Genomic DNA, 26,571 nt, shown 5'->3' with positions numbered 1-26,571 from the left:
TAACAGATTAATACACTTTATTTGTAGTTTAGAGATTTTAAAGTTTTTAACTCAAAAACTTTATCGTGCATGATCATGCTTCAACATTCCCGTGAACGTCTCCAAAGAGATAGTGGTTTAATAGTGTTCGGTTCTTCGGATAATTAGTCGTCCGCCCGGTTCCCGCCTTTGTAAAACCCTAACATAAACACTAAAAACAATTAGTGTTTGAGTTAAACGGCCAAACGTGATTAAATCAACAAAGAAAAACAAAATTATTATTTAAATGTTTATTCCTCTACAATCCAATCCAATTGACATCCAATTCGGTCCATTTTACTTTTAATTATTTAGAGGATTATTCCTCTACACTTTTAAACTATAACCCACAACCCGGGTCCATATTCCTTGAGTTTTTCACTCCTACTATTCGGTATGGGTTTAATACTTGTTTGACACGTTAGGAGGCGTTATGAACTTAATTCATGTCTCTTACTTTCTTATCAATGTTCTTATCGTTTTTACCAACCACAACTCAAATTATGGTTGGTTACTTTTGACAAAACTTGAACTTTTTATTATACTCTTCGGTATGGTGCTTTACCCAAATCGACCCGTTATGAGACTTAAAGCCTTTTAGGTCAAGTCTCCCATTTTTAGTTACCGGAAGGATCAACTCGATCTAAGGATTCATTATCAAATTTACCCTTGGAGCTAGTTTACCCAAAACCCATTATCCGAGGGTGTTTTAGTCAAATTTAAGCTCTTTTCCACATCGGAGAAATTTTAAAGGTTAGATTAAAACTAGTGGCACTTTGAACTCGTTATCCCATCTAGATTTATTATGTCCCTAAGGACATAAAGGTTTCCAATGGTTTAGTACTTTAAAACCCATTTAGCTGTAATTTCACATGATATTGGCTCTAAAGGTTGTTTTCCCAAATGCTAGATATATCTTATTTGAGTTAATCTATTTGTCACATCTGGCCCAACCATCTTTCGTCGGACTAGAAGCCCATACCGAAAACATAACCTTTTATACATACCAGGAACGAGTCAAAACCATGACCCGTTATCAATGCCTAGCGATTCTAATTACCATCCATGACATTTCATGACCATACTTCATGCTTACCTGTAAGTAGCTTACCTATAAGTAGCTTACCTGTAAGTATGGAACATAACAAACAAACATTAAATATCATGTTTGACCTGGTTGTCAATTCACCCGTTCTTGGCTTACCATTCGACCCATTTGACCCGATTGTCAATTCACCCATTCTTGGCTTACCCTTTTTTCATTTCAAACTAATATTTATATTGTTTATCACCGTGATGTGATTCAATGCGAATTTTAACCCATTTGACCCGTTATGGCTTACGTTGTTAGGTCTCATTTTCATATTCTTTGTCTAATCATTAACATGTGATTTACTTGCCATTTCACTTATTTGACATGTTATGGTTTACACCATATGGTTTCTTTTGTATAATTCGTAGTTTTACCACCAAAACTCATTTTTACTCATTCGACCCATTTTGGTTCCTGTCAGCAGTGTTTACCCCCAAAAACTCATTTTTACTCGCTCGACCCATTTTGGTTCGCGTCAGCGAGTGTTTACACCAAAAACTCAGTTTTACTCATTTGATCCATTTTGGTTCGTGTCAGCAAGTGATTACTACCAAAACTCATTTTTAGTCACTCGACCCATTTTGGTTCGCGTAAGCAAGTGTTTACCACCAAAAACTCATTTTTATTCGTTTGATCCATTTTGGTTCACACCTTAGGGTCTTAATTCTAAAATTCTTTAGTTGATCACCACAGTGTGATCTAACATAATATTATCCCTTTTGACCTATTTAGTCTACACAATGCGTCTCGACTTTAACAAGTCATTGTTTATTTCTAATTACTTCACATTTCTTATATAGTGATCCTGTTATAAGAGGTAAGTTTTACTTACCTTGCATCTGATCATGCTTACTCGCATCTTTGACCCGTTTGACTCATTCATTTCCAAGCTTCCACCTAGTTTGTCAAGAGTTAAACTATAATACAATATCCGCAAGATGGTTAGATTAGTCATCATATACCATGACCATCACCTTATGGATTTTTCTACCATCTTTTTCACTCTAATCTATTATAGGTCAGTTTTGACTTCTAAAAGTGTTGGTGCATCCTTCTGTCAACTACGTCTTATATCGAGTCTTACGTTGTAAAGAATAAAACAGGGCACGAAAATCAAGAAACTTGTATTAGGAGTTGATTTCGCCCCAAATGACAAGATGTCATTTGGAGCGAAACCTATTCATTCTGATTTCGCCCATATGTACTTATGGTGCTGATTTCGCTTATGTGGTAACTATGTGATTTCGCTTATATGTACATGGTATGTAAGAGCGAAATCAGAACCTTATATAAAGGGTTTCATGAGCGAAATCAAACACATAGTTGTAGGTGTTGTCTTCCGGTAAGCCACGAAGTGCTGCCGAAGTGTTGTCAGAGCTTGTAAACGTTATCAAGATCAATACAACAACAGTTAAAAGTGAATCCAGCTGAAATCTCACCAAAGCATTAGTTTCCGCCTCTTGTTTTGGATAGGAATTCTTCTGATCGACTCAATCAGGGCCGAAAACGATCCTACAAGTTGTATCAGAGCTCAGGAGGAAGAGTTCTTGCCATTTCAGCTGCATATTCTGATTTTCTACACCTTCTTTGTCATTTTTGAAAATTTTTCTCAATAAAACCAGCTCAATTTCACACACAGCACTCGTAATCATGTATTAATAAACCCTTGAAAGTTTCAAAGTTAAAATCGACTTAAATCTTAGTATTTTTGAGGTTTCGCTCATAGTGACTCATGAAAATGGTGACATCATGCTGATTTCGCTCAGAGTTCACACTTGTTTTCGCTCATACAGTCATCTTACATCAGATTTCGCTCCAAGCTACGTCTGATTTTGCTCCAAGGTTAAGGGTTAATTTCGCTCAAAAGGAACTAGGTGATTTCGCTTATAAGACCAATTGTTGATTTCACTCTTGTGACCATCAAACCTGATTTCGCTCTTGTGACCATCAAGCTTAATTTCGCTCTAAGGTCACTTTGGAATTTCGCTCAAAACCCTAATTTTGCCTAAACTTGGAAATTTGTGAACTTTGGACAATTGAACAATGGACAACGAATTCTATAACGCCTTTGCTAGTCCAATGAACATAACTCAGAGTACCTTGCTTGAAAATGAAACCGGGACGTCTCAAAAACCACCTAAGCTCATGGATATTGATGATTATAATGCATGGTCTGAACGGTTTGGAAACTGGGTTGAGGCATATCATTTGGATGCGTGGGAACACACTGAAGAGCCGTATGTTAGACCCACAAGAAATAATACTCAGTTAACAATTAGAGAAATGAGTACTGAAGATAAAAAGAAATATAGGGATGAGAAATTGATGGTAAGTCTGCTTCAGCAAGCGATAAAAGAAGATTTCTTGATACTGCTTCAACATGATGGAACTGCTTATTCAATTTGGACAGAATTGGAAGCAAAATTTGTTGGGAGTGATGATATGCTCAAAAACAAAATGTCTCTCATGAAGAAAGAATTTGATCTGTTTCGCGGTTTGAAATCTGAGAACACCAAGCAAATTATCGAGAGATATTGTAACTTGGTGAGAAATATGTCAAAACTTGGTATTAAAAAGGATACTGATGAATTGATTGAAAAACTTGTAGATGCGCTACCTCATGAAGTCTGGGGAACGTTTCTGATGATGCTGAGATCCAACAGAAAAGATTATAAAAGTATGACACTGGGAGATTTCATCAAACACCTGGAAGCTCAAGAGATGGAGCAGAGGAAGATCGCCAGGATGAAGAATTATGATGGAGAACAGGACATCAGCTTGTACTACAAGAGTGGTGTTAATGGAACAACAAATCATTCTCCAAAAATTGAAACTGCTTTCAGTGTGAAAGACTCTTCTGAAAAGAAATCTCAGGGATCAAGCAGCCCAAGATTTTCATCATTCGATCCAAAAATTTCTGCAACAAAGAACGGAAGAAAACTTCAATGCAATATTGTATTAAATCTTGAAAATGATCAAGATTATTCTGAAGACGTTGCTAAAAATCAAATGTCTTTGTTGGGAATGGTGTTAGAATCCTATAGTAGTTTTGTGGCCGGAAAGATCGGTAATCCAATGCTCACGAAAGAGGATTACGATCAAATTGATGCTGAAGAAATGGAACTTATGGATATTAAATGGTGCATGGCCAGTGTTTTGAGATGAGCCGAAAAGTTTAAACAAATTACAGGCCGAGATGATTTTCGTGAGGCTCATGTTTCACCTTTAGGTTTTGACAAGACTAAAGTTACTTGTTTCCGTTGCAGGGAAAATGGGCATTTCAAGAGAGAGTGCACAAATCGAGAAGCAAGTGGAGCTCAGAACCCTTTCGGAAACAACGATTATCACAAAAAGGCGATCTATCATCAAATCACACACCAAGCATCGCATCAGGCACAAACTGCACACGGGAGAGATGTGATTGAAGGTTCAAAAAGAGCATGTCTAGTTAATTAGGGAAAATATGATAATTTTAGCTAGGATAAATATCTTCCAACAAACAGCAAAGTGTGTTTGGCAGAACAAGATGATGAAAAATTGGCTGAAGGGTTCTGTTGGGACAATTTTTGCCCAGATCAAGAACTCATGGCCAAAGAGATGTCCAAAGACACTTCAAATGTTAAAGCTTTCATTGCAAATGCCTACGATCTGAAATGGGCAGAAAAGTGCAGAAAAGTCATGGAAGCTGCAGAGGAAAAACGTAGAAAGTGTAGGAAATAGGTTCACCTTTTGTAAAATATAATTACAAAATATATCGTAACGAGACTCTCGTTATTCTTAGGAAATATCATGGTACAATACTGGTTGCAATAACTAAATAAAAGAATATAAATATAATTATATATACCAATCTTAATTCAAGCCGCATCTCTGGTGGGTCCTTCACGCGCACTTGATAGCATCCTAGACTCGAGTATTCATCATCTTGAGTCTTGAAAAATACTCCTTGACTGCAACAAAGAGCACACTAAAACGTTGACGAATTTGGTTGAGGCACGTGTTCAACACGCTTCCCTTAAAACAGATTGCGCGCCTCTACTAAAGATGACGCGTCTGTCTCCCAGGGTACAACAGCCGAAGCAGTCTGTACTGCCGGAGATGGCTCACGGGCCCAAGGTTACATCCGGTAATTGTAGTGTTAGAACTTGTGAAAAATTATGATACAAAGGTGATGAAATCGTATAGAGAAAACATATTTCTCTAAGTACCCATCACATGGGTCTCCAAGTATTTCTTCTTTCCAAGAACTCTCCATATATTCATGTATATTTCTTGTATCCCTTCTCTTGTATTTTTCTAGCATTTTTCTCTATCTCAAAATGAGGCACAAAGCCTACTATTTTTACAAGAGATGTGGGTTATAAAAAGTTTCTCTTAAATGGTGATTTATTAGAGACATAAAACTCTAGTAAAGTTTCACTTAATTAGGTATTTAATTAGAGAAATAAAAACTCTAATAAAAGCTAATCAAGTGACATAAAATGTCACACCCTCAAATTACCACTTAGGGAGTATCCCTGTTAGGCATGTGACCACTAGTAATGAGCCACTAATTACATTGAATCTATAAGTTTAAAATAAAGTTTCAACATTTAATAGTAATAAAATCCAAACATAAGTAATTCAAAAACCATCAAGTTCAGCGGAAGCGTTAACGTAACATAATTTAAATACTTTCCAAACATCCATAGTAAATAAATGTTTGATAAATAACTCATCAATGCAACCATGACCACTCACGCCCTCCAGCCAGCAAGTTCCTGTTCCCAAGTACCTAACGACCTGCGAGCATGTAACAAGTGTATCAGACAAAGCTGGCGAGTTCACAGTTTTAGAAAACGTTTGTTACCAGTTGTATGTAAAACAGTTCAATAACCAATGCAAGTAATATTGTTAATATCTCAATTCCGAACAATGACGGCTCCTGAAATACACGACTGCCCTTCCCACGTACTCCTATCTAGTACTGGGCCAGACTGGGTCATTAGTTCACCTCCGTCCTCTACAGGCACGGGGTGAGGGTGCCAAACCTAAGTAGCGCTACTAACTAATACCCGATGAGGGACTTACAAAAGATGATAGGTGAGAATATTAACCAATATACTTGTTTTTACCCAAGGACTCATCCCCCCCCCATGGGATACCCACTGACTGTCCCCAACCACTGGGACGCATGCTCGAATGTAGTGAACTCACCTTTGTTTTGCTCGGTTTATGATTACGTACTTCTGTGCGTTAAATGTTAAGTCTGTTACAAGCGACCTAATATATAATAACCGTAAGTACACGTGTGTAGGGTCATGCAATACTCTAGTGTTTTCAAACAATCCAAGGTTTAAGTGAATCAGATTAACAAGCCGTCATACAGTAGTATCCACATAATAATATATTTATACAAGTGCTACAAAAATCCTGCCATCAAATATATATACAACTGAACGTTTTACCTGCATTCCTAAGCCCCCACATTTTCATGTTCTCAAATTACTAGTTCCCACTAATTCACATAATCATCAATATAGATCAATTCACATACACGTGGTTAACACATTACCACAACTATACTAGCAAATTCGTATACAGTAATCATGTTTCATATTCTAAGTTCCTCACATGGTGCACATATACGTCCATGATTCCCTAGCATATATCATTTTAATTATCATCCCATAATTTGTTTAGGTATTTATATCGCATCACATTATTAACACTGCCCATAGTTCCACGGCCCAATTTATTATTAACATAGTGTGCGGCCAAGCTGGCCCAACTTGGTGGACAACCCACTTCTTAACTGCTAACAATCCATCCAACCCAGCACATACTCAAAGTGATTCCCAATTCCATCAGAATATTAATTCACTCATTTTCTTTTTAACACCCTTAGTAACCAGTTCATTATATTATTATTTTAGAATTTACTACACATAAATATCAACATTCAATTCATTCCGGTTGCCCCATCATCATCTAATCATGGGATCCTAGCTTACCGTCAAATGATCAAACCATACAGTTAAATCCGTCAAGTCATCATCCACCATATTCATCATTCTAGCACCCATTACCCATCCTAATTAATCTCTAATTCCATGCTAACTGATGTCAACACAACCCATCGGGTACAATTTCTAAGACTAAACTAAGCTAGCCATTTATCCTGTCGTTCAATCAATTAAGCCATCTATTTCACCACTAAATCCCATATTGCCGATGCACATTCATGTAACAAGACGCACACATGAATAAGATATACACATAAACAGGATATACACATGAACAAGACATCAAGGAATATAGATTAAATCCATAGGTAACATACTAACCGAGAGTCTGTACGCTAAAACCGAGAGGATAGATCTTTGAGAGACCCGAAGGCTGCCGTTGAAGGGTACGAAGAAGGAGAAGCTTACGTTAATCAGAATTTATGCCGTAACGTACCCCATCTATCTTCATCATGCAAGCTTTTAGCAATCACCAGGCTCAATAGGCACCATCTCCGCTACGTCTGCTGCGCCGCATCACCCTAATATCATCACCGGTCACCTCTTCGCACATCATCATCGTCGAATATCATTGCCATAACCTCATCCGATCTCCACTACACTATGCCAACATTACCGACTACCGCAACCCGCAACCAAACGTCAAACACCTCATCGCTTAACCGACCGAAGCGGGTTCGCGCACGAGACACGTGTTCACCATGTCTACGTAACCGTCTCAACTCAGTGATTTCTATCAATAATGCACTGAAGGATCATACCTGAAGTTGGTGTATTACACAAATCACAAGCTACTTCCCCAAAACCTCTTGTCGACGTCGAGTTTATGCGAAAACGGGAATCACCCACCACTGTTCTGCTACCGCTGCAGCCCGTCTACCTCACCATCGCAAAAACACCCACCGTACTGCCTAACGTCACCAACATTCACTCCAGGCCCGAAGGCTGATGCTGCCACCGTCAAACACGGCTGTCGCCGTCGTCCTGTTGTCGAAACCGCTGACCCGGGACCTATGTCTCGGAGGTTAATGGAGAGATACCCTAGAGATGGTGATGGCCATGGTTATTCGTCGGAGGGGCCGCCGACACGGTGATCGGCCCTCCTCTCCCTCCTGCGACTCTCTCTCTCTCTCTAGGTTATGTATCGTGTGTTTTGTAGGGAAGACTGAATACGTTGGGGGCTAGGGTTTGATCACGTTTCTTTTGTTTTGTTGTCTTTTTTTTTTTTTTTTAAGAAACAATAAGGGCATGCATGTATGTATAAACCCTGCCTTCGGGCTTTGATTGGGCTAATACTACGCACGTGTGATGGGGATTTCGGGCCGAGATAACACACGAGGAACATAAAATCTAAACATATATTCATAGTATATGACTGAATATATACACATAATCCAAGCATTTATCATTTAATAGATAGTAAACACACCACCAATTAATCATAAAATTAAGTGTAGTTAAACAAGTTACCAGGTTTACGGAACGTAGACATAATAACGACGTGTTGAAGAACATGAATAGCAGCGACACCAGTCAAGTGTCACGATATTTAAACAAAGTTAACCTTGAAAGTTCGGGTTGTCACATCATCCCCAACTTGAAAGAAATTTCGTCCCGAAATTTGATAAATAAGCACAGAGAAGTGAAGTGATAGATTAGGATGTCTGCGAATATTCCGCGGGTGCCACATCATCCCCAACTTGAAGTGGAATTTCGTCCCGAAATTCACAAGTGATATCAGAATCATGTTGGTCAACAGGAAATAGTTGAGGATCTTTGAACTTTATCTGGTCCTCGCGCCCCCACGTGAACTTTGGTTCACGTCTTGAGTTCCCACGAACTCTTACGATTGAAATTTGACTGTGTTTACCAACCTTGACTCCCGGTCCATGTTTTCAATGGTTTCCTCTAGACTGCAACTTGTCGTTAATCTTTGGCTCTAGTAAGGTAACAAGTGTTTCATCAGACAAACACTTCCTTAGGTGTGAGACATGAAAAACATCAGGTAATTCGAGCTTGTACGCCACTTGCCAATACGTTCCAGAATTTTTGAATGTCCCAGCATAACGTATGTTAGGTTTGCCACGCTTCCCAAGGCGTGCGACACCCTCCCAGGGTGAGACTTCCAATATATCACGCGTTGTCGCTACACGATTTCCAATCTATATAATCTTCCCAAGAGTTTCGAGTGCAAGTCCTGGACCCGTGATTAGGTTGACATCCACCCCAGTCCACTAGGGGTTAGCATAATCATCAATGCAATGCCTCAAACAGAGTTGTATGCATACTAATACGCTAACGGCTGCAGTAGAACTCGCCCAAAGATAAGTGTCCTTCGTATTGTTTACTAAAGTCAACCACGCACATGCTCGCAACGTGTCTTCGTGTGTCAGGATGGTCCGTTACTCTGTCCGGTTGTCCCTCAGTGATAAGTAATGCTCATGTCTAGATGTGAGCCAAGGGTGTTGTGTGTCGCCTGCCATAAATCAAGTATAGTTCAAGATCAGGGGTAGCAGGAGTTGGCACCTCGTGCCTGAGAGCCGCCTCTCTCAGAGGTACATTCACAGCTGTTAAGACTCGTCAGTTTCCTTGATTGCCAGAAAGTGTGCTAGTAACGTGAGACAATCAACGATCACCCAGGTGATATTATTTTCGTTTCGAGTTCTAGGTAGCCTAGTGACAAAATCCATGGCAGTCTGTTCTCGTTTCCATATGGGTGTTTCTGGTTGCTAATACTTCACCTTGACCTTCCCATAAGTCAAACCTCACTCCCATACCTAGCTAGGTGGGCCTTCGTGCCCGATCATCAGTACAAGGTTTATAAATCTTAATGTCTCTCATCAAAACCCAGACGACTAGAATATCGTCTGACCTGCCAGGGTTACTTCTCCATGCCCCGCATGGGTTCAACTTGAAAATCCTCTTCCTCCAATCCTCCAGTTTGAACAGAGCGAGTTTGATCAGGTAGGTTAGAGTCGATAATGAGATGCAGAGCTCGTGCACATTCAAGTTTCGCTGTCGTAATCATCCAAAAACTCCATCCAACGATGCCATAACTGATTTAGCTCTTTCGAAACCAGGATACACGGGAGGCCCTTGTGATCGGTCTAAGTAGCCATTCGGTACCGTCCAATTAATGCCTCCAACTTACATCCAAAGACCACAGTTTCCACCGCAGATGGTGTGTCGTGCAATCCTCCTTGTAAGTCTATTACGTAAGCTATCCCTTTCTCGTGTTGCATCGGCGTGTAACTGGGACTCTGATTCGGACCATCATAGTATACCACCAGTTCACCGTACTCTCGGGTAAAGACAATACTCAGTACATCGTAGAGTTGAGTTTCAAAAGCTGAAGAGACGTTCTCCTATTTTGTCTCCCACAGATACACAACACACTGCTGTGTTAAAGAGGTTAGGATTGCGTAATCTTTGAAAAACCAAGGATTTGTCGTATCCCCAAAAGGGATCATTGGTGTCGATCAGTTTCTAACAGAATGGATATTAGCGAGATCCACGTGTATTCCCACTTCGTTGGCTACGTGACCAAGAAAAAAAAAATGTACCTCTCGAATCCAGAAGTTACACCCAACGAGACTTCGCGAGTAGTGGCTCCTCCCTCGGGAGCTCTAAGATAGGATACGAATCCCGCCCATGGTGTTCCTTTCTCCTGGAAATGATTCAAGACGTTCTCAATAAACACGGTCGATTCATGTGATCCATAAAGTTGCTGGTGCGTTGATTAACCCAAAGGTCATGGAATACAAGGTCGTAATGGTCGTACCGCGTTCGATATGCCGTTTTAGGAACATTCTCCCCTTGGACTTCCATCTGATAATAGTTTGTTCATTAGTCAACCCTCGTTTGGGAGCTTGACCCTCGCTACTGGTCGACAGGCTGGCAATACATGGTCGAGGCAAACGGTTCTTGACTGTCACTTACTGAGTTCTCGATAATCATTACACATGTCCAACGATAAGGCTTATCTTCACTGATAAAACTGGGGCTCCCCAACGCGAAAAGAGCTAGCTCCAACAAAACTTCTGTCCAACAGTTCCTGTAGTGAATTAGATAGTTCTTGCAACCTTCCTGGTGCAAGACGGTAAGGAGTACGAGTAATCAGGGCTGCCTCTAGCGTGTGATCAAACTGAGATTCTACCCCCTCAGTTGTGGAAGTAAACCCGGAAGCCCTCAAGTAGCACGCTGAGTGGAATCACGAACGATCGGTGGATCCTTGATCCTCTTTCCTTATCCCAAACATTAGTAATTGTTGCCAACATAGCAGGGTAGTCCCTCCGTAGACGCTTCTGGCCTTCATAGCTGAAATGGCGTTATCCTTTGCACCACTCTGACGCTTTAGAACAAATAATGATTCTCCACCCAAAATTTTCTATTCACCGGTGCATATGCGCTATCTCTGGATAACAAACCCACACTAACTACTGCGTTGTAACCATTGAGGATAGTCGAAGGAAGGTCGGAGTCGAATACTTGTCCCACAAGGTCGTGTTTGCACCCCAACGAACATATGAGATTTCATTTGAGTTGCCATCAGTCGATTCTTCATCCGGTTTGGTTTCAAGAAGTATCAGGATTAAACAGAACAGAGACGAAGCGATTCGCTACTCATACTAGCTACCATGTTGCTGTTATGTCTGGCGTCGCTCACGCCAATCCTATATGCCCTTCCACAAGCACCACTACCAGTGTTGTTACGGTCACGTGGATTCCCAATACTGTCATCGTTCCCTTGGTTATTAACATTTGACTTAATACCAGTCAATCCTTGTCGAAGTCACCTTTGTTTCCATACGGTAGGCTACGAATATGAGTACTTTGATGTCGCCGTGACTATTGCCGTTAACGCCGTTGCTTGAGGCGGAGCCCTACAATCTTTCACCAACAGGGTCCATCTTTTCACATTCCGTGCCACGTCCTAAAGCGCTACTCATCGTGCTGACAGTCACACATTCCATTCTACAGTCGATTGTCATCGTTCTTGCAAGTTGATTGAGTTGACGCTGCGATATCCAACTCAGGGATGGCCGTACAAGCACCTAACATTCTGTCCAGTTTGCTAGGCGTTCAGATGGGTGTTCAGGTAATTCTCGATAGCATCGAGGTTCGAAAGGTTTCAGAGGGAGGTGAAAAGATCACATTCAAATAGGAGACAATCACTGCTATGACTCCTATAGATTGTTGTGTTTTACATCCACCAAATAACGGAACGGAACCCCTTTTTCACTTGTTAAGCCTCACTGGGACTCACATGCACCCCGCATTATTATTATGTGTGCACCCACAATAATATTGCGATTTGCATGCTCATCTCAGTTCCTCCTAACTCATGTCAAATGGTTCCCCAAACTCGAGTGCCAAACTGAGGTTATCAAAACGATAAGATCGCAGAAATCCCAAGACTATGACATACTACCATTGCATCATAATGTAAGCAAACAATTCATCTAATGATACTATGGTGACAAATGTGTGTCTGTATGCTACGTCATAAACAAATGTGTACTAGCCATGTAGTGTATGCAACAAGTGAGAAGGACGAACCTTGCTATCTGGAGCTGAGTGTCATGGTCGTTTTCACGTATTCAGAATTGTTCGGTTATAGTCTGGTTTTACAAAAATGTTTTAAAACCAAGTTCACTATAACCAGTGGCTCTGATACCAAACTGTCACACCCTCAAATTACCACTTAGGGAGTATCCCTGTTAGGCATGTGACCACTAGTAATGAGCCACTAATTACATTGAATCTATAAGTTTAAAATAAAGTTTCAACATTTAATAGTAATAAAATCCAAACATAAGTAATTCAAAAACCATCAAGTTCAGCGGAAGCGTTAACGTAACATAATGTAAATACTTTCCAAACATCCATAGTAAATAAATGTTTGATAAATAACTCATCAATGCAACCATGACCACTCACGCCCTCCAGCCAGCAAGTTCCTGTTCCCAAGTACCTAACGACCTGCGAGCATGTAACAAGTGTATCAGACAAAGCTGGCGAGTTCACAGTTTTAGAAAACGTTTGTTACCAGTTGTATGTAAAACAGTTCAATAACCAATGCAAGTAATATTGTTAATATCTCAATTCCGAACAATGACGGCTCCTGAAATACACGACTGCCCTTCCCACGTACTCCTATCTAGTACTGGGCCAGACTGGGTCATTAGTTCACCTCCGTCCTCTACAGGCACGGGGTGAGGGTGCCAAACCTAAGTAGCGCTACTAACTAATACCCGATGAGGGACTTACAAAAGATGATAGGTGAGAATATTAACCAATATACTCGTTTTTACCCAAGGACTCATCCCCCCCCCATGGGATACCCACTGACTGTCCCCAACCACTGGGACGCATGCTCGAATGTAGTGAACTCACCTTTGTTTTGCTCGGTTTATGATTACGTACTTCTGTGCGTTAAATGTTAAGTCCGTTACAAGCGACCTAATATATAATAACCGTAAGTACACGTGTGTAGGGTCATGCAATACTCTAGTGTTTTCAAACAATCCAAGGTTTAAGTGAATCAGATTAACAAGCCGTCATACAGTAGTATCCACATAATAATATATTTATACAAGTGCTACAAAAATCCTGCCATCAAATATATATACAACTGAACGTTTTACCTGCATTCCTAAGCCCCCACATTTTCATGTTCTCAAATTACTAGTTCCCACTAATTCACATAATCATCAATATAGATCAATTCACATACACGTGGTTAACACATTACCACAACTATACTAGCAAATTCGTATACAGTAATCATGTTTCATATTCTAAGTTCCTCACATGGTGCACATATACGTCCATGATTCCCTAGCATATATCATTTTAATTATCATCCCATAATTTGTTTAGGTATTTATATCGCATCACATTATTAACACTGCCCATAGTTCCACGGCCCAATTTATTATTAACATAGTGTGCGGCCAAGCTGGCCCAACTTGGTGGACAACCCACTTCTTAACTGCTAACAATCCATCCAACCCAGCACATACTCAAAGTGATTCCCAATTCCATCAGAATATTAATTCACTCATTTTCTTTTTAACACCCTTAGTAACCAGTTCATTATATTATTATTTTAGAATTTACTACACATAAATATCAACATTCAATTCATTCCGGTTGCCCCATCATCATCTAATCATGGGATCCTAGCTTACCGTCAAATGATCAAACCATACAGTTAAATCCGTCAAGTCATCATCCACCATATTCATCATTCTAGCACCCATTACCCATCCTAATTAATCTCTAATTCCATGCTAACTGATGTCAACACAACCCATCGGGTACAATTTCTAAGACTAAACTAAGCTAGCCATTCATCCTGTCGTTCAATCAATTAAGCCATCTATTTCACCACTAAATCCCATATTGCCGATGCACATTCATGTAACAAGACGCACACATGAATAAGATATACACATAAACAGGATATACACATGAACGAGACATCAAGGAATATAGATTAAATCCATAGGTAACATACTAACCGAGAGTCTGTACGCTAAAACCGAGAGGATAGATCTTTGAGAGACCCGAAGGCTGCCGTTGAAGGGTACGAAGAAGGAGAAGCTTACGTTAATCAGAATTTATGCCGTAACGTACCCCATCTATCTTCATCATGCAAGCTTTTAGCAATCACCAGGCTCAATAGGCACCATCTCCGCTACGTCTGCTGCGCCGCATCACCCTAATATCATCACCGGTCACCTCTTCGCACATCATCATCGTCGAATATCATTGCCATAACCTCATCCGATCTCCACTACACTATGCCAACATTACCGACTACCGCAACCCGCAACCAAACGTCAAACACCTCATCGCTTAACCGACCGAAGCGGGTTCGCGCACGAGACACGTGTTCACCATGTCTACGTAACCGTCTCAACTCAGTGATTTCTATCAATAATGCACTGAAGGATCATACCTGAAGTTGGTGTATTACACAAATCACAAGCTACTTCCCCAAAACCTCTTGTCGACGTCGAGTTTATGCGAAAACGGGAATCACCCACCACTGTTCTGCTACCGCTGCAGCCCGTCTACCTCACCATCGCAAAAACACCCACCGTACTGCCTAACGTCACCAACATTCACTCCAGGCCCGAAGGCTGATGCTGCCACCGTCAAACACGGCTGTCGCCGTCGTCCTGTTGTCGAAACCGCTGACCCGGGACCTATGTCTCGGAGGTTAATGGAGAGATACCCTAGAGATGGTGATGGCCATGGTTATTCGTCGGAGGGGCCGCCGACACGGTGATCGGCCCTCCTCTCCCTCCTGCGACTCTCTCTCTCTCTCTAGGTTATGTATCGTGTGTTTTGTAGGGAAGACTGAATACGTTGGGGGCTAGGGTTTGATCACGTTTCTTTTGTTTTGTTTTCTTTTTCTTTTTTTTTTTTTAAGAAACAATAAGGGCATGCATGTATGTATAAACCCTGCCTTCGGGCTTTGATTGGGCTAATACTACGCACGTGTGATGGGGATTTCGGGCCGAGATAACACACGAGGAACATAAAATCTAAACATATATTCATAGTATATGACTGAATATATACACATAATCCAAGCATTTATCATTTAATAGATAGTAAACACACCACCAATTAATCATAAAATTAAGTGTAGTTAAACAAGTTACCAGGTTTACGGAACGTAGACATAATAACGACGTGTTGAAGAACATGAATAGCAGCGACACCAGTCAAGTGTCACGATATTTAAACAAAGTTAACCTTGAAAGTTCGGGTTGTCACATAAAAACTCTACTCAAGAGTTTGTCACCATGAAGAGTCCCATAAATTATCACTAAATTAATTTCCATTCACATTATTCTAATTTTCCAACAATCCCCCACATGAATGGAGATTAATCAAAACACACAAAAATCCAATGGAACCTCGACAGTTTAGTTTTGCATACGATAGGTAGGTGTTACCCTTTGAACCTTCGCTCATGAAATGCACTTAGCCCACTAACTCTGAGTAGATCTCGATGTCTTTGAACTCGTCTGCCGTTTGTGTAGACGACAATACACTTCACACAAGACTCTCCCTAGCCGGGCCATCTCCTCATAGTCGTGTCCAATAATGGTCGTGGAACACTTTCCTGGTTCTTCGAGAGCTCTAGGAATTGTGCCCTCAATTCCATTCGAAGCGACCCCACTTCTCTCTAACATAGGTGATTCTCCTTAGATCATTAAAAGCATTGTGGTTACCGTGATCTATCCAAATCATTTACCACATATTATGCTTAGCCTCACACTTGTCACTTTTAGGAATGGACTAGGAAGTTTATTAATCTTTATAATAAACTATCTTATTAAATGCGTAGGGTTATTCCCCCACAGTGACCTCGCTTATTCATACAATTAGGTTTTCCTATTGAACTCAATTCTTGGGATCTCCAGTCTACTGAGTTAGGTTTCCATCATATGAACTTCATTTTTAAGGGCTACTTGATCTCTAATAAACCCTCAGGTTGTTGGATCCATAACATTAGCAAATAACTTTGCGTATTTGAGATCAGTTGTCATGATGTGTTCTTAACTCATAAGTTAATTTTGCCTATTGTCAACTTCTAAGACTATAACCTCAGTGGCCATCTGAATCTGGTTATAACATATGTCTTCGTAAGATACGTGTATCATTTAAGGCAAACACATCTCCATTATACACTACGACCTTTGTGTCCTCCACTTAGTCGTCTATTTGCAATGTTAGATTGGATTACAAAATCCTTATTGCTAAAAACAAATGCAAGACACCCCCCACATTTAAGTGTTATTGGATAACATTTAGATGTGTTAATGAGAACCATTTCTACATACCCTTATAGGGTTGTTTCTTAAATGGTTCCTCCCCCACATTTCTTGCCATTTGATAAACATTTCCGTAACACCACTTATGGCGACATTTATACACATATGATTGAACAAGACCAACCTTATTGTATCAGTGAATTCAACTCATATTGCATTAGCTTACACAAGCTTCCAAGCTGACCAAAGCAACACATGCCATTGTCATAAGTTTGTCACCAACTTAGAATAATTCTAATTTAACATCTAGAATAAGCTTAGACAATGAGTTCTCCTCATTAGCTTTTCGAACAAACTTTTAAAAGTTACATGTCATTTCCTTATAATGAATGAAAATTCTCTCTCAACTTTGTCCATACACAAATTCTTTTTGTGTTCATACACATTTGAATGTTTAGAGTTAATTAGTCTCCGTCAAGACCCATAATTAACCAAGTACTAGTCTAGCATGCTTTAGACTACAATACTTTAGCATGTGAACAGAAGATGCATCATTCTGATTCTTCACAGCCCTAAGGATATCATAATATCACTTTGCAACATTCATCCCTTGTTAAGACAAAATAATGAGACTTATTCATAATCCTAAAACATCAATATTTAGGAAGGTCTCACAAATTATTGTATATAGCACAAAGCTAAATTTCATCATTCATTTAAGGAACATAACTTGATTACCTTTGATCTCCAACAATCTACCATTGACTCGTAAGTACTTAAACATAAGTCTTAATCCAAGTCACTTGTTGAACACATTCATCACCAACAAGATGAATGTTTCTTGTCTACAATCACTATTATGTGTGAGATAGAGTTAACTAGATCGACACTCAACAACATGGCATTCATAATTTTGCCATAAGTGATTTGCACACATCTATTGTTATTCATTAGGAGATATGTATATTTAGGATGCTCTCCTAATGAATGTAAAATCTCCATATAGATCTAACAATAATCAAGTGGTAGACGCATCTACTTATAAATCTCGCAAGATTTATTAAAGGTATACAATAACATATAGTACTTTTACTTTCATATGTTAGAATTCACACTTGTGAATTTTTCAATGACTTCTAATGAAGTATGCGACATGAATGTCGTTAGTGTATTTCATCTCAATACACTCACTACGTTCTTTCATTACTCATTCATGATGTGGTTATACATTTGATGTTTCATCTTTGACTTTTAGTCAATGTAACAACTCTCAAGTTGTTTATGTCCAAGTATTTTTCATGTGCTATCCGTTTAAAATAATATTCTTTTAAACAATGTATAACCGACGATATAATTATTTTCCACAAAAATAATTTATACGTCACAACCATTAGTGATTTATTTCTTTGTAAAAAATTGCATGTGTTATCCGAAGATATTGAACACAAAACAATAAAATTAATACATTGGAATATGTAGACATCAAATAGCAAAGTGCTTTTATCTTCAACACTTTATAATCTGACCGAAATCTTCTCAACAATATTGTCCCATGGCGTGTCTTGAGGTACTCCCTCAATAAGACTCCATGCATTTGTAAGTACAAGTTTCCCATTTCATCTTGAAACTTTAAACTTGGACAATTATGCTTAAAACAACACCAAGTTGTTACAAATACTACATGTAAGTAGTAAACTTGAACAATTAAATTTGTTCACAACAACACCAAGTTGTTTTCACCAAATAACATTTTTTTTAACACACATGTTAAAAAAATGTTATAACAAGCACATTATAGAATCGAACGTTTACATAAAACGTTTTCCAAAGATATAGTTTATAAAATAAACTGTTTCTCATCAGTTTTAATGCACACATAGGCAATTAAATGTTTACATAAAACATTTATGTCCATTATGAACAATCTCTAACCTCGTATTCGTGATACACATTTTCTAACACACATGTTAGAAAACTTTAAGTCATTATATATATAACATGACCAAATTAAAGCATCAAATTTCATCACTAAAACTCTACTCAAGAGTTTCACCATATGAAGAGTTAAGAGTCTCAATAATTATAGACTTAAACTCTAATAAAACTCATCAAATGTTATCATTAAAACTCTACTCAAGAGTTTCACATATGAAGAGTTAAGAGTCTCAATAATTATATATTTAAACTTTAATAAAACTCATCAAATGTCACCATTAAAACTCTACTCAAGAGTTTCACATATGAAGAGTTAGGAGTCTCAATATTTAAACTCTAATAAAACTCATCAAATGTCACCATTAAAACTCTACTCAAGAGTTTCACATATGAAGAGTTAAGAGTCTCAATAATTATATATTTAAACTCTAATAAAACTCATCAAATGTCATCATTAAAACTCTAGTAAAAGTCTCACTTTATTAGAGATTTTATTAGAGAAATAAACTCTGATAAAAACTAATAAATTGACTTGAAACTCTCCTTAAGAGTTTATCTTCCATATGAAGAGTCTAGTAAATGATTTTAATTTCATTAAATTCATATAACTACCACACCATCACTTTATGGTGATTTAATTCCTTGAAGCCAATCAACCATTAACTTCAATGTATGACATTTTATTTCTAAATCATACAAAGCATTAAAACAATGCTATAACAAATTGCTTATATAAAATGTCAACATAAAACATTTCAAAGCATTTGTATTTTAACCATTTTCAACAATCATGTTAAAATGAAAGAAATTCTAACGCGCACGTTAGAAATATTAACATTTCCACAAAATGTTAATTCGACTTGCTAAAACACATATATGGTTCAAATAAATAAGTCATTTCTAATACACCGTTAGAAACTAAACAATTAAAAAATTGCTTCAAACTAACGCGTTTCATGAACGTTTCTAACACACATGTTAGAAGACAAATGATTACAAAAATCATTATAAGACTTATTTGTTCATATCAATCCATGGGTGGATGAATAGTCTACTTTAAATAGAGACTTAATTAGAGACATAAAACTCTAATCAACTAACATAAAACTCTTATTTAAAGTAATAAAAAAAACTCTACTTATGAGAGTTTAACGTTTACAAAAAACATATGGTTTACACCAATAATTCCGGTCTAACACACATGTTAGAGAATTTAACGTTTACAAAAACGTATGGTTAACACCAATAATTCCGGTCTAACACACATGTTAGAGAATTTAACGTTTACAAAAAACGTATGGTTTACACTAATGAACCCGATCTAACACAAAAGTTAGAAAAATTAACGATTCTCAAAATCGTTTAAAAATCAAATGGTTGAACCAAAACCATTCGTTTTGTACCGCGGTATAGGATTTAAGATTGTATCTCAATCTCAAGAAATCCAAACACAACAAGTTGTACCACATACATATTTCCCAAAAGCAAATATTTACAAGATCATAATCTTTAAAATATATATATTTTTTTATTATTATAAATCCTTTTGTGAACCCAAAATCCTTTTAAATAAGGTTTTAAGATTGTAGCAACAATCTCATGAAATCTGTTTTAAGTTTGTAGGAAATAGGTTCACCTTTTGTAAAATATAATTACAAAATATATCGTAACGAGACTCTCGTTATTCTTAGGAAATATCATGGTACAATACTGGTTGCAATAACTAAATAAAAGAATATAAATATAATTATATATACCAATCTTAATTCAAGCCGCATCTCTGGTGGGTCCTTCACGCGCACTTGATAGCATCCTAGACTCGAGTATTCATCATCTTGAGTCTTGAAAAATACTCCTTGACTGCAACAAAGAGCACACTAAAACGTTGACGAATTTGGTTGAGGCACGTGTTCAACACGCTTCCCTTAAAACAGATTGCGCGCCTCTACTAAAGATGACGCGTCTGTCTCCCAGGGTACAACAGCCGAAGCAGTCTGTACTGCCGGAGATGGCTCACGGGCCCAAGGTTACATCCGGTAATTGTAGTGTTAGAACTTGTGGAAAATTATGATACAAAGGTGATGAAATCGTATAGAGAAAACATATTTCTCTAAGTACCCATCACATGGGTCTCCAAGTATTTCTTCTTTCCAAGAACTCTCCATATATTCATGTATATTTCTTGTATCCCTTCTCTTGTATTTTTCTAGCATTTTTCTCTATCTCAAAATGAGGCACAAAGCCTACTATTTTTACAAGAGATGTGAGTTATGAAAAGTTTCTCTTAAATGGTGATTTATTAGAGACATAAAACTCTAGTAAAGTTTCACTTAATTAGGTATTTAATTAGAGAAATAAAAACTCTAATAAAAGCTAGTCAAGTGACATAAAAACTCTACTCAAGAGTTTGTCACCATGAAGAGTCCCATAAATTATCACTAAATTAATTTCCATTCACATTATTCTAATTTTCCAACAGAAAGCTTGAAGAAGAGGAAGAGAGATTAAAAGCTGAAGCTGAAGCCGAGAAAAAGAGAAGAGCTGAATTTTTACGATCAAACAGAACAATCAAGGATGTTCCTGAATTTGAAGTCAAAGTTGATGCAGAACCTGTCAAAGTTCCTGAAAAGTGCATGAACTGTGATTCTTTAATCAAGCAAAACAATGAGTTGTTGCACAATATAAACAGATTAAAAGAATCCTATGATACAATGAACAGAGAAATCAACAAGTATACTGATTCAAACAGTGAACAAGCTGTGGCAATGGATACACTGAAGAGAGCTTACATAGGACAGCTTGATAATGTTAATTGTCACATAAAGAAGTGTGTTGAGCTGGAATTAAAGCTGGAAACACAAAGAATCGAAACTGAAAGAGTCAACAAGTTATTAGAAAGTTACTCATGTTCTACTTTTGTTGTTGACAGGATTTATCCGATTGTGGAGAATTTGAAGACTTTTGATGAATTAAAGACTTCAGAAGAAAAGAAATCCGTGACAAAAGACGAAGATAAAGTGAATATTTCTTGTAAGAAACCAAGTGTGGTCTACAATAAATGCCCGCCCCCGATCGAAAATGGATATTCACTTCGAAATCCTAATTCCGAAAGAGTCGAAAAGGCAATAAACTTACAATGGGAGTCTGGACCGTCGGATAACCTGCCCGAAAACATTGATGTCACGTACACGTCATCCGACACTGATCATGAGTCAAAGTTGATAAAAAGTGTGGTCGATCAGGTGTTAGATAAAGATGACTGTGAGGAGTTAAAACCGGAGTCCAAATCCAAGTCAAAGTCTGAGTCTGACGTGTGAAAGCCAACAATCAAAAAGGACAAACGGGTTTATGACAAACAATTTTTGTTATCAAAATCTAATTTGAATGATGAATCATTCAAAGTGGCATATACTTTGAAAGATTCTGACAAATTATATTCTGATGAAGCTTTTCCAATAAGAAGTGTCAGATTTGAAATGATTCAAAAGGTTTTCAAAATTACAGAAATTAATATTTCTGAAATAAAAGATTTAAATCTTATCGGAAAACCTAAACCTTACACCTCAAGAGTACAACAACGATTAAACAAGAAAAAAGGTTACAATTCTGGTACGGGTTTCCAAAAGAAATCAAACCAGAATGGTAACAACAAAAAGAAAGGATTAGGTTTTATTCAACCGAAAAATTATAAAAATGAAAAAATTTATAAACCAAAAACTGTGTTTGTTTCAGGGAAAACATAAGAGGCTGAGAAAGAACAAGCATTCAGAAAGCAGACGAATCAAGAATTCCTTGCCAAGAAGCAAGACGAGTTGAAGAAGAATGTTATTCAAAAGAAGATTGAAAAGAGAACTTGTTTTCAGTTTAAAACTGTTGGTCATGTTTCTAGGATTTGTCCGAAGACATTCAAACCAAAACAGGAAGTCTCTGGTAAACTAAAGGAGATGGTTGTTGAGAAAACTGAACTGTCAACCCAAAAGATTACTGGCTTTGAAAATTCAACCTTTGAGAAGGGAGAATGTTCAAAGAGTGCTTTGAAAAGAAAAGAAAATGTGACAAATCAAAAATGGGTTGTGAAAGGTTCAGGTAACAATTCTGGTGATGAATCTGATTCCACAAAATCAGAGGAGCCGCATGTTGATAAAAAGGTTGAAAAATCAGTTCCAACTATGAACGATGAAAATTTTCCACCTTTGCGTGCTGAAAATTTTATGAAGAAAGTTGGAAAAATAGAAATTTCAAATCAATTTTATTCTGACAAGAAGAAATTTGATGTTGAAAAGACTTTCAACGGAAATGTGAAACGTATCTTTGGACAAATGGTCAATGGAAAGGCCAAAAATGTCAAAGATTTTTATGCTTCTAAAAGACGTGTTCACAAGTCCGTTGAAAGCAAAAATGAAGAAGATGAGGATGATACACCCAAGGAAGGTCAGGCTTGGGTGGATATATTTTTCAAAGAATAAAAACCTGACTTGCCGGAGCTCCCAAGTTGGTAATCGCGGAGCATGAATCGGCATCATTCTTTAAAATGCTTATAAAATTTGTTTTTGAAAAGCAGGAATTGCCGGAACTCCCAGGTTTGTAAGCGTGGAGTAGGAATCGGCATCTTGAGAATTCAACCAACAGATGGTAATTGGTTGAAAAACAGGTTTGATATGTTTATTTGTTGTTTGTACAAGTGATTCAGAATTTGAATCAGGTTGATACTACAAGCGGTTAATCAAGGTCATTAAATTGAACTTGAATTAACTATCATTCAAAATATTGGTAAAACAAAGTGATGATTTGATCCCCAAACTTTACAAGTGGTAAAATCAACAAAACTTATTTTCCGGAAAAACCATTTTGATTAAAACAAACTTGAGTGTTTTGAAATCTTAATGGTAAAATAGTTTGTTGTGAGGGGGAGTTCTGATTGTTTATGCCAAAAAGATGGAGAATTGAAGCATTTTGATATCAGTTGTCATGTTCTGTATAGTTTGTTTTCAATTTCTTTAAATGTTTTTGAATTTTAGGGGGAGTAAGAAATTTTCAGAAAATCCAAAAACATTAGAAAATTCGAAAAAGGCAAAAACATGATAAAATTGAAAAATGAGTTTTTGTTGCATAAAAGAGGAAATGATAGTACATCAGTGGACTATCACAACACGCTAAAGAAATGTAAAGTCATATGTGATAAACAATCTCACTGCGGATGTGTCGGTAGGTTTTTACACATTTAGTAGATTGTGACGAGATATAAACCTAAGCAAGTTTGAATGAAGCTTATTCTGTGGGTTAACAACTTCTTGGATATATAGGTAACCCCTGAAATCTTGTTTGAAAGGTCCCTTATTCTGAGATACTAGGTCTTTATGCTCAGTGATATCTGGGGTATTATCCCGGGACTTCTGCTATATAGAAATACTGACCTAGTCCCCAGATAATGCTTTCCGCAAATGCTTGAAACATAGCATCGCCCTCAGCAAGCTGATGAAACAATAAAATTGATAGTCGCTGCTGTTGTAACAAAAGATCCACTAAAGGGGACACACCAAAAGTCGAAGCCGTCATCTCTTTGCGTATACGGAAGTATCGACCTGAGCTCTCACGACCCTCGCACATAACCCCTTTACAGATATCATCTGTGGTATATTCACCTGTAAGACTGAATATTGGGATCTGGATATGGGAGTATATTCAAGTGGTGAGACACACGAATAAGTTTAAGTAATTAAAACACTAATTGCATATCTCGAAACAGTTGAACTTTGTGTGAAAATTTAAGTGGACAAACATACTGACAATCTAGGTGAATTGTTTAGAGCTTAAAATGAAATCAAGCTTACCGGTGTTGGTGATATGTCTCAAAACTGATATGATCCTCTTGCACGATCTCACAAAAATATTGTATGTAAATATTTCGTTTCTGCATTTACTTTCTTTCAGAAAATCCAAAAAGATTTTAATGTGTTTTAGCATAAATTTTGAAAAATTCAAAAAGATTTTCGACAACTGGTGTTGAGAAGCTGATTTTCAAAATTCCAAGTGCTAAACATGAAGAACAGGTTTGGGAGAGAGCATGTGAAATTGTTAAGTTTGCATGATAAGAGCCAAGAAAAGATCTTGAATGAAAAATTATTTTTAATGCTTTTTACAAAAGTTTCTAAAAGTTTAAAGGTTTAATCTTTAAAAGAAACTTATGTGTTGGGTAGAGATTGTGCAGGTAAATGTGTGCCAGGTGATGATCCTGAACCAGATAAGAGCCTGATCATGATCTTAGAGTGAATGAAAGAATTCCAGACTACGATCCCAGCAGATAGAGAGGGGGAGTCTGAAGACACCATGATAAAGCAGGGAAAGCCAATGCTGATTCTGGATTTGCTGATGCTGATGAAGTTTAAATGATTCAACATCCGAGAGAGAGGAGTTTGTTGATGATAAAGATAGAGAATGAGGATTATTGCAATGACAAATACTTCAGAGGAAGATCAAAGACTGATAAAGACTGAAGGTTGACAACCGAAGACTCGACACTGAAGACTCCGTCAACATCCGAGGGGGAGTTTGTTGGTGCATCCGTCTGTCGACTACGTCTTATATCGAGTCTTACGTTGTAAAGAATAAAACAGGGCACGAAAATCAAGAAACTTGTATTAGGAGTTGATTTCGCCCCAGATGTCATTTGGAGCGAAACCTATTCATTCTGATTTCGCCCATATGTACTTATGGTGCTGATTTCGCTTATGTGGTAACTATGTGATTTCGCTTATATGTACATGGTATGTAAGAGCGGAATCAGAACCTTATATAAAGGGTTTCATGAGCGAAATCAAACACATAGTTGTAGGTGTTGTCTTCCGGTAAGCCACGAAGTGCTGCCGAAGTGTTGTCAGAGCTTGTAAACGTTATCAAGATCAATACAACAACAGTTAAAAGTGAATCCAACTGAAATCGCACCAAAGCATTAGTTTCCGCCTCTTGTTTTGGATAGGAATTCTTCTGATCGACTCAATCAGGGCCGAAAACGATCCTACAAAAAGTTAAACTGGCAATTGACATAAACTAATGCATTTACAAGTTCAATAGACTCATTTAGACATTTTATCAAATACTTGGTAGGCATCAATTTTAGGCTATCATATTAAGCTATTTTATCAATACTTTCTAACAACCATTCATAGGATTCTTGCCCAAAGCTTTCATGTAATGTTAGCATCTAGATTTCACTTAGGCATTTCACCAAACACCTTATGTGCATAATTTTTAAGCTTTTCTTATTACCTCAATTTGCCATCATCCTACTACCTTATTACAAGTCAACTATTTCATACCTCAAGTAATAATCAATTAACATGTAATGTCAGTTATTACAAACAAATACACAATTTGACCATCATAATCATGGGTTCAACTCTTATGTAAAACCCACTTCTAATCACTTATGAACACTTGACAAAATTCCTAGTTTGTTCAAGTAGTTCATACATACGAGTTAGTATGATGTTTATAAACACCAAATACAACATCAATTTACATTATCTTGCTACAATTTCCACTAGACCTTTCTATTTCATGGATTCTCTAAACAAGAAAACCGGCCAAAAGTGAAATTATAACATACCTTAGGATTAGTTGATGTTAGATGACCTAAATTCTTCAACATGCAATAAAATTACTTCATAACTTGATTCTTGCTGAATTTGTACACTTGATCAAAGAGAGAACTCTTGTTCCCTTT

At 37.7% G+C, this 26,571-nt stretch overlaps 1 long non-coding RNA gene across 1 annotated transcript; it reads right to left on the bottom strand.

Annotated features, from left to right (window-relative positions):
* LOC110938400 lies at positions 1-26,571 on the bottom strand. The gene is made up of 3 exons (XR_002591362.1): positions 26,455-26,571; positions 1,944-2,008; positions 1-178 (listed from the first exon to the last, which is right to left on the bottom strand). It is a non-coding gene; the product is annotated as an uncharacterized LOC110938400 (long non-coding RNA).

This window comes from Helianthus annuus, chromosome 5 (assembly GCF_002127325.2).
Source record: "Helianthus annuus cultivar XRQ/B chromosome 5, HanXRQr2.0-SUNRISE, whole genome shotgun sequence".
Lineage (NCBI taxonomy): Eukaryota > Viridiplantae > Streptophyta > Magnoliopsida > Asterales > Asteraceae > Helianthus > Helianthus annuus.
The sequence above is the reverse complement of the archived record's forward strand: the minus strand, read 5'-3'. Positions and strand labels throughout refer to the sequence as shown.